The following is a 10153-nucleotide window of genomic DNA, read 5'->3' as shown; positions in this document are numbered from 1 at the left end:
GACTAAGAAGGCAATACGTGGAGAAAAGATGAGGTACGAGGGTAAACTAGCTAATAATATAAAGGAGGATAGTAAAAGATTTTTTAGGTATGTAAAGAGGAAAAAAATAGTCAAGGCAAATGTGGGTCCCTTGAAGACAGAAGAGGGAGAATTTATTATGGGAAACAAGGAAATGGCAGACGAGTTGAACCAGTACTTTGGATCTGTCTTCACTAAGGAGGGTACAAGCAATCTCCCAGATGTTCTAGTGGGCAGAGATCCTAGGGCAGTGGTGTCCATACTTTTTTCAAAGGGGGCCAGATTTGATAATGTGAAAATACCCAAGGGCCAATACCCCCCCCCCCCCGAACCTTTAACTAATGCGCCCCCCCCCCCCCCCCCCCCACCGGACCTTTAACTAATACGCTCCCCCCCCACCCCGGACCTTTAACTAATACGCTCCCCCCCCCCGGACCTTTAACTAATGCGCTCCCCCCCCCCCCGAACCTTTAACTAATGCGCTCTCCCCCCCCCCCCCCCCCCCCCGACCTTTAACTAATACTCTCCCCCCCCCGACCTTTAACTAATACGCTCCCCCCCCACCGGACCTTTAACTAATACGCTCCCCCCCCACCGGACCTTTAACTAATACGCTCCCCCCCCCCCCCCCCCCCCGGACCTTTAACCAATACACCCCCCCGGACCTTTAACTAATACGCTCCCCCCCTCCCCGGACCTTTAACTAATACGCTCCCCCCCCCACCCCGGACCTTTAACTAATACGCTCCCCCCCCCCCGGACCTTTAACTAATACGCTCCCCCCCCCCCCCGAACCTTTAACTAATACGCTCCCCGGGAAGGTGTAGTCGCCGTCGCCTCTCCCGCTGGGGGGGGATGCGGCACTTGCCCGACTGACGGGAGCGCCTGCCAATGAGCGTGCGGGGTGAGGAGAGCTCAGCTGCTGCTCTCCCGTCCCCCCGCACGCCCTCAACCCCGCCGCCGGGAAGTGTAGTCGCCGTCGCCTCTCCCGCTCGGGGGGGGGGGGGAGTCGGGCAGCGCTGACCGCCGGGAGGTGTAGTCGCCCTCTCCTCTCCCCCTCCCCCTACCTTCATTCTGTTAGACAGTGCTGGCGGGCCATAAATAATCATTTTTAAGACGGAAGCTGCGGGCCGTATAAAATCTGACCTCGGGCCGCGATTGGTCCCCGGGCCGGACTTTGGACATGTCTGTCCTAGGGTGACGGAGGAACTGAAGGAAATCCACATTAGGCAGGAAATGGTGTTGGGTAGACTGATGGGACTGAAGGCTGATAAATCCCCAGGGCTTGATGGTCTGCACCCCAGAGTATTTAAGGAGGTGGCGCTAGAAATTGTGGACGCATTGGTGATCATTTTCCAATGTTCTATAGATTCAGGATCAGTTCCTGTGGATTGGAGGGTAGCTAATGTTGTCCCACTTTTTAAGAAAGGAGGGAGAGAGAAAACAGGAAATTATAGACCAGTTAGTCTGACATCAGTGGTGGGGAAGAAGCTGGAGTCAATTATAAAAGACAAAATTGCGGAGCATTTGGATAGTAGTAACAGGATTGTTCCGAGTCAGCATGGGTTTACAAAGGGGAAATCATGCTTGACTAATCTTCTGGAATTCTTTGAGGATGTAACCAGGAAAATTGACAGGGGAGAGCCGGTGGATGTGGTGTACCTTGACTTTCAGAAAGCCTTTGACAAGGTTCCACATAGGAGATTAGTGGACAAAATTAGAGCACATGGTATTGGAGGTAGGGTACTGACATGGATAGAAAATTGGTTGACAAGACAGAAAGCAAAGAGTGGGGATAAATGCGTCCCTTTCAGAATGGCAGGCAGTAACTAGTGGGGTACCGCAAGGCTCGGTGCTGGGACCGCAGCTATTTACAATATACATTAATGACTTGGATGAAGGGATTAAAGTACCATTAGCAAATTTGCAGATGATACAAAGCTGGGTGGTGGTGTGAACTGTGAGGAAGATGCTATGAGGTTGCAGGGTGACTTGGACAGGTTGTGTGAGTGGGCGGATGTATGGCAGAAGCAGTTTAATGTGGATAAGTGGGAGATCAAATCTCCATTTAAACCTCGAGTGCATCAGTTTAAGGTGAGAGTGGAAACAATAAAAAGGACCTGAGGAGCAGGTTTTTCAGTCAGTGGGTAGTGTAGATGTGGAACGATCTGACAGAGGAAGTGGGCGAGGCAGGTACAATTACAACAGTTCACAGAGAATTGGGTAGATACGTGGATAAGAAAGACTTGGAAGGATACGAGCCAGACTCAGGCAAGTGGGGCTAGCTTGGTTGGGCAACGTGGTTGGCATGGTTGAGTCAAAGGGCCTGTTGCTGTGCTACAAAGCTCTCTGACTGTGATGCTTCCCAGCAGATGAGCTTGGTGGGAGATCAAATCTTCAATTTCCCTTCAGTTCAAAATAACATTAATCTTTGCATCTTTGTATAATTTAAGATAGACCATTCAAAGGTAGACACAAAATGCTGGAGTAACTCAGTGGGACAGGCAGCATCTCTGGAGAGAAGGAATGGGTGACGTTTCGGGTCGAGACCCTTCTTCAGACTGAAGAAGGGTCCAGACCCGAAACATCACCCATTCCTTCTCGACTGAGATGCTGCCTGTCCCGCTGAGTCACTCCAGCATTTTGTGTCGACTTTCCATTTAAACCTGCAACTGCAGTTCTTTCGTACACATCTTACTTCAAGATGTCAGAAACAAGAACAATGGAAAAGGTATAAGCTTTACCTTGCTTGAAGTCATCAGATGTTTCTTTAAATGTTGTGTTGAATGAAACAGGGCAATGAAACTTGTCAATCGGCAAGGCCTCCTCTACCACCGACAGTGGTTTGGCTTCATCACGAACCCTGCGAATATTTAACAGCCGGTTATCAACTGAGCATTAGAAATGTTTTGAACTGTTCCACAAAAACTTACAATGTTTCCGTCAAAAGCATGTCCTACCTTCGCTTGCGACCAGCTTCCTCCTGAAAGAAATAAAACACAAATCTCAATTGACAAATCTCACCGACAGATAGGAGTCCAGCAGATGCAACACCCATCCCTATACGTCCTCCCCAGACTCCACTCAGGGACGACGCCAGTCCTTTCAGGTGAGGCAGAGGTTCACTTGCACCTACCCCAACCACATCTACCGTGTCCATTTGTCTCGGTGTGGAATCTAAATAATCGCAAGGGTTGAACCATGGTCTCCAGCCCCATGAGGCAGCGGCTCGACCCGCTGCTCCACAGCACCTCAGAAATATAAAGCCTTCCATTTCCAAATACTGTACACTGCCCGACCTGCCGAATGCTGCCAACGTTTTCTGTCTGTTCTATTTTCATGGCAATTTATTGTCAAACTCACATTCCAATCGAACATTAAACTAGAAAAACTAAAAATAAAGTAGATGCTGAAAATCTGAAAGACATAAGATCCAAGAAATACCCAGCAGATCGGTTAGATTCTGGAGAGAGTGAAACAGAGTTAATGGCTCAGGTTGAACACCATTCATCATCAGTATTAGATCTGAAATGTACAGTCTGTTTCACCTTGCAGATGCTGCCTGACCTGCTGAGTATTTGGGGCAATGTCGCAGTTAACGCGTTGAAATGAACGGATCGACAGCTCTGATTCCACTTGCTGTTTATTTCTCTCTTCCCACATTTACATTCCCCCTGGTTTTATTTCCGCGCTCACTGGGGTTTTACGACGCGGAATTTGGGGATTAAACGGGAGCCGTTCAGCGCCGACCTGTTGTCCACCGGGTTTCTGCCCCACAGCCCCTGAGCCCCGCTCCTGACGCCGGTCCCGGGACCCGACCCTTTTACACACCCGGAGCGGAACCGGAGCAGATCCTCAGCCAGTTTCCATCCCAAGAAGGCACGAAGAAAGGATAAAGTTTTCCCGTGAATTTATTCCCAGTGAAGGTGTGGAGATGGGACTTGGTGTCCGCGTCGTAAAATGAAACTGTCCCGGACACGTAACTGAGATAAACTCCCACCCTCCCGGGGATGGGACGGGCGGGGAGACGGGATGGAGGGGAGGTGAATGCATCAAACTCGTCACCCTCCCGCCTGATGCTCCAGACTCCAGTCTCCGGGGTCAGTGTGACCAGTCTCTTCCTCTCCACAGACTCTGCGGCGACTCCCAGACTCCAGCACCGACTCCCCAACACCTCCACCTCCCAGTAATGTCTCCCCGATGTGAGTCCCTCCGATCCCAGCACACACGCACTGCCTGTAAACCTCTTCCAGGGAGTCAGGGAGACTCCTCCAGTTCCTGCTCAGTCTCACCCTCTTCCGATCCTTAGACACCTCGAGCCCCGGACCCGCTGTTTCCACATCCAGGGTGACGGAGACTAGGGGAAGAATCAGAGAATCAGAGAGTACCCGGGGGTCGGGGGGAGACTCGGGCAGCGCGGCCCCGGGACCGGGGGAGAGGCCGCTCGGCCTCAGGTACAGGCGGGCGGACAACTGAAACCTTGCCCGGGGATTCACCCCGACCACATCGGGTGGACAACATACATCTCTCCCGGTGGTTTTATCCGGGGATGGAGAGGGGAATTTTGTGAGGTGGGGGAGGGTGGACAGGGAGGACGAGTGCAGAGAGTAAAGAGGATTGTGAGATTGCGGTGGGAATGGGTGAATGGAGTGGGTTATTCAGATATGGAGGCAGATCGGAGCAGGAGGATATTGAGGTTAGCGGTAATTTGAGGTTGTTAAAGAGGAGGTAGAGGTGTGTGGTGGGGTCGTCATGATCACAGTGAAAGGGGGCAGACACGAGGGGCCAGGTGACCTGCTCCTGTGTTTTTTGAGTGGAGGGTGAGACATAGCGAAGGGTGTGTTTGTTAGTCAATTGGAATGGGTGCAAAAGGGTTTACAACAACTTCATCAGGTCTGTAGGGCTGGGTTATCAGGTGAAGTTGGACAGTCATCAGGATATAATGTCATAAATGAAAGTATTAGAATGAGGCCATTTGGCCCATCAAGTCTACTCCACCATTCAATCATGGCTGATCTATCTCTCGCTCCTAACCCCTTTCTCCTGCCTTCTCTGCACAACCTCTGACACATGTACTAATCAAGAATCCAGCTATCTCTGCCTTAAAAATATCCACTGACTTGGCCTCCACAGCCTTCTGTGGCAATGAATTCCACAAATCCACCATCCTCTGATTAAAAGCATTTCCACTCATCTCCTTCCTAAAAGAACATCCTTTAATTCTGACGCAATGACATCTAGTCCTAGATTCTCTCACTAATGGAAACATCCTCTCCACATCCATTCTATCCAAGCCTTTCACTATTCTGTATTTTTCGATGAGGTCCGCCCTCATTCTTCTAAACACCAGCGAGTACAGGCCCAATGTTCACAAACCCTCGTCATAGGTTAATCTACTCATTCCTGGAACAGACTATTTTACCCAAGGTCGGAGAGTATAAACCTCGAGTGCATCAGTTTAAGGTGAGAGTGGAAACAATAAAAAGGACTTGAGGAGCAGGTTTTTCAGTCAGTGGGTAGTGTAGATGTGGAACGATCTGACAGAGGAAGTGGTCGAGGCACGTACAATTACAACAGTTTACAGAGAATTGTGTAGATACATGGATAAGAAAGACTTGGAAAGATATGAGCCAGACTCAGGCAAGTTGGGCTATCTTGGTTGGCATCGTCGAGTCGAGTCCAAGGGCCTGTTGCTGTGCTACAAAGCTCTCTGACTCTGTGATGCTTCCCAGCAGATGGTAGATCAAATCTTCGATTTCCCTTCACTCCAAAATAACATTCATCTTTGCATCTTAGTATTACTTATAAATAGACGCAATCAAAGGTAGACACAAAATGCTGGAGTAACTCAGTGGGACAGGCAGCATCTCTGGAGAGAAGGAATGGGTAACGTTTAGGATTGAGAACCTTCTTCAGACTGAAGAAGGGCCTCGACCCGAAACGTCACCCATTCCTTCTCTACAGAGATGCTGCCTGTCCCGCTGAGTCACTCCAGCATTTTGTGTCGACTTGTGATTTAAACCTGCAACTGCAGTTCTTTCGTACACATATTACTTCAAGATGTCAGGAACAAGAACAATGGAAAAGGTATTAGCTTTACCTTGCTTGAAGTCATCAGATGTTTCTTTAAATGTTGTGTTGAATGAAACAGGGCAATGAAACTTGTCAATCAGCAAGGCCTCCTCTACCACCGACAGTGGTTTGGCTTCATCACGAACCCTGCAAATATTTAACAGCTGTTTATCAACTGAGCATTAGAAATGTTTTGAACTGTTCCACGAAAACTTATAATGTTTCCGTCAAGAGCATGTCCTACCTTCGCTTGCGACCAGCTTCCTCCTGAAAGAAATAAAACACAAATCTCAATTGACTGAGATGTTATGTCCTCATCCCGACAGTGGGAATTTCTCCACATTTCTACAACCCTCTGATAATTCCCATTTCCCAACTCTTATCTCCGCTGCCATGCAGATAGAAAGCAGACATTACCGTCGAGACATAGAACGATGGGGAAAAGCACAAGGAATGTTCATGAGAATGATGCCATGACTGAGAGGGTGGAGCTCAATGCAAAGACTGGGCAGGTCATGGGATTTTATCTGGAGAAAATGTCAGGAATGATGAGATAGGATTTAATTTATCGGTGGATTTAAATGGGTGAGGATGAAATAATATCTCTAATCGATGGGAGAGCAAAAATCAAAGCTGAAATGTAACGTGGTCTTCAACAAATACCGAAAGGAATGCAGTCATGAGAACATGGACCTCACTAGCATTGGAGGGAATGAAGACAACAGCAGAGATACATTTAAGGGCAAGCGGGATAAACACGCGAGCGCTCCTGGAATTCAGGGTATTGTTACCGGGTGTGGTGAGTAGATGGGAGGGATGTTGAGTGGAGCAGAAATCCTGACTGGATAGGATGTGCCGAATGGCCTGTCTATGATGCAGAATGGGATGTCATTCTTTGGTGAACAAAGGTGGCTAAAACAAACAGAGCAAATTCCCCCAAGGTGACCGACTACTGCTGATGGGAACCGGATATAGATGTTCAATCTGCTGTGTGCGCTACATTCTAGATTTCAATGTTAATCCCCACAATGTGGTCATGGCTGATCTAGCCCAGGAACAAACTCCTCCGCCTTGTCCCATTCCCTTTGATTTCAGTTCCCCGAATTTTCAAAAATGTATCTTCCTCTGGTATAAATACGTCTAACAGGTTAAACCTCTGAGTCTCTTGGTTGGAGAATCCCAGAGACTTACTGTCCTCTGCTCATTCGTGGCCCTTGGGATCGCCCGTCGTAGTTCTCAACTCTACAGAATACAAACACCTCTCTACATTCAGGCCAGGCAGTCCCGAGATCCCATAGATTATGCGGGAGGCCAATTAGTTTGGGAACAACAGCTGGAACAGATGAAACATTTACCCAGTTCTGAATTACTGGTAAATGCAGCATGTATTTCTGAAATATCCCCCTCCATTTTGTGACTGCACTTTCACTTCGCCAGACTGTGGTGTAACCCCTCACCTTCAGAAACACCACACTGTCCTTTTGATCCATCTGCTGCTGCAACTTAGAGAGTTCCTCCTGAATAGATTTTAAATTCTCTTCGATCTCTCCAAGATTTTTCTTCATTCTATTCAGAATCCTCTTCTCTTCCTCCCGGATATCTGCCTGTACGCGCTGCTCTTTCTCAGTGAGAATCTGGTGCAGTTCAGCAAACTGGGATGCGATCTTGGACTGAAGGTTGTGTGACTGTTCCTGTCAAATGAAAGGTGAAGATCAATATGTGATGTCACTGATTGTGTTTCCCTCAGAGGTTGACGGTGACATTTGTCCTGTGCATTTTTTATTTGCTTTGGCAATTCAATAGTTTGTCTAAATGCTTCTGAAGTGTTGTGAGGGTAATCTGATAACCCATCAATCCTCTACCCCTAATGCAATTCCCAGCTGCCTATTCCTTTTCAAGTGCCCATTAATTCCCATTTATCCGTCCACCACCCCTTAGTGGGGTGCCGCAAGGCTCATTGCTGGGACCGCAGTTATTTACAATATATATTAACGATTTAGACGAGGGAATTAAATGTAACATCTCCAAGTTTGCGGATGCCACAAAGCTGGGCGGCAGTGTGAGCTGCGAGGAGGATGCTGTGAGGCTGCAGGGTGAGTTGGACAGGTTGGGTGAGTGGGCAGATGCATGGCAGATGCAGTAAAATGTGAATAAATATGACGTTATCCACTTTGGTGGCAAGAACAAGAAGGCAGATTATTATCTGAATGGTGTCAGATTAGGAAAAGTGGAGGTGCAATGAGACCTGGGTGTCCTTGTACACCAGTCAATGAAAGTAAGCATGCACGTACAGCAGGCAGTGAAGAAAACTAATGGCATGTTGGCCTTCATTGTGAGAGGATTGGAGTTTAGGAGCAAGGAGGTCCTACTGCAGTTGTGCAGGGTCCTGTTGAGACCACACCTGGAAAATTGTGTGCTGTTTTAATCTCCTAATTTAAGGAAGGACATTCTTGCTATTATGGGAGTGCAGTGTAGGTTCATCAGGTTAATTACCGGGATGGCAGGACTGACATATGATGAAAGAATGTATCACAAATGCTGGAGTAACTCAGCAGGTCAGGCAGCATCTAGGAGAGAGGGAATGGGTGACGTTTTGGGTCGAGACCCTCTTCAGACTGATTCTGATTGGGTCGACTGGGTTCGTATTCACTGGAATTTAGAAAGATGAGATAGGATCTTATAGAAACATGTAAAATTCTTTAGGGATTGGAGAGGCTAGATGCAGGAAAAATGTTCCCGATGTTGGGGGAGTCCAGAACCAGGGGTTATTGTTTAAGAATAAAGGGTAGGCCATGATCATATTGAATGACGGTGCTGGCTCGAAGGGCCGAATGGCCTACTCCTGCACCTATTTTCTATGCAGCGCCCGAGGTCAGGATCGAACCCGGTCACCAGAACTGGGAGACAGCAGCACTACTTGTGTCACTGCGCTGCCCTGTTATTACACACGTCACAGGGATCAAACCTGCACAAGATCAGGAAATCGAAACTTAAAAGCCTCACCAAAACTCCAGAAATCTTCTCTTTCTGTTGCTGCTCCATTTGCTGGATCCCTGATTTATCTTTTGTGAGAGACTGGATGGAAGCTTTAACCTGACCCTGCGATTGTGTTTGAAAATCGGAGAATAAAAGTGTTAGACTATAAAGACGGAATTAAACAATGATGCGATCAAAATCGGTTTGCTTTTACCTTGTAGTTTTCAACAGCTTCATCTATCAGAATGAAGCGGTGCTCTCTATGTTCCCGCCCACCTGCACAAACCACACAGATCAGCTTCTTGTCATTTTCACAAAACAGCTTCAGTTCTTCCTGATGTTCCTCGCAGTGAAGTTTACTTTCCTTCTCTGTCCGATTCAGGCTCAGTGTTCGAGCTTTCTCAGCCAGTCTCGCCAAGGCCCGACTCACCCCGAGGGTGCGGTCTGTAAACACCTCTCTACATTCCGGGCAGCAGTTTCTCCCCTCCCTGTCCCAACTCTGTGTGATACAGGAGCGGCAGAAGTTGTGCCCACACTCCAGCGACACCGGATCGGTGAAGAAATCCAGGCAGATGGGACAAACTAACTCCTCGGTTAAACTCTCGACCTGGTCTTTCGAAGCCATTTTAACTATGCCATTTCCTGGTTCAAAACGCATGTCCACTGCGCACGCCGCCGTCTAGAGGAATGAATGTAAATCTGACGCAAACGTTCAACGTTCAAAGATGCAGAAACAAGGAACTGCAGATGCAGGTTTACAAAAAAAAAGTACAAAGTGCTGGAGTAAGTCAGTGGGTCAAGCAGCACATCTGGAGAACATGGACAGCTGATGTTTCGGGTCGGGACCCTTCTTCAGACTGATTGTAGGGGGTGGGAGATGGAATAACGATGGGAGGAAGGAGGCAGGACAAAGCCTGGCTGGCAATAGGTTGACACAGTTGAGGGGGAGAGGGAGTTGATAGTCAGACGGTTGGACAAAGACCAGAGATGAAAAGACAGAAGATGTGTGACAAAATGATTGAGGACTTGCGAATTGTGTCCTGATCTTCAAACAGTCTTCTCCTCAGACGGCCAAAGGTTGTGCAGG

This window comes from Rhinoraja longicauda, chromosome 19 (assembly GCF_053455715.1).
Source record: "Rhinoraja longicauda isolate Sanriku21f chromosome 19, sRhiLon1.1, whole genome shotgun sequence".
NCBI classification, from domain to species: Eukaryota; Metazoa; Chordata; class Chondrichthyes; order Rajiformes; family Arhynchobatidae; genus Rhinoraja; species Rhinoraja longicauda.
This window is presented reverse-complemented; position numbering follows the sequence as displayed.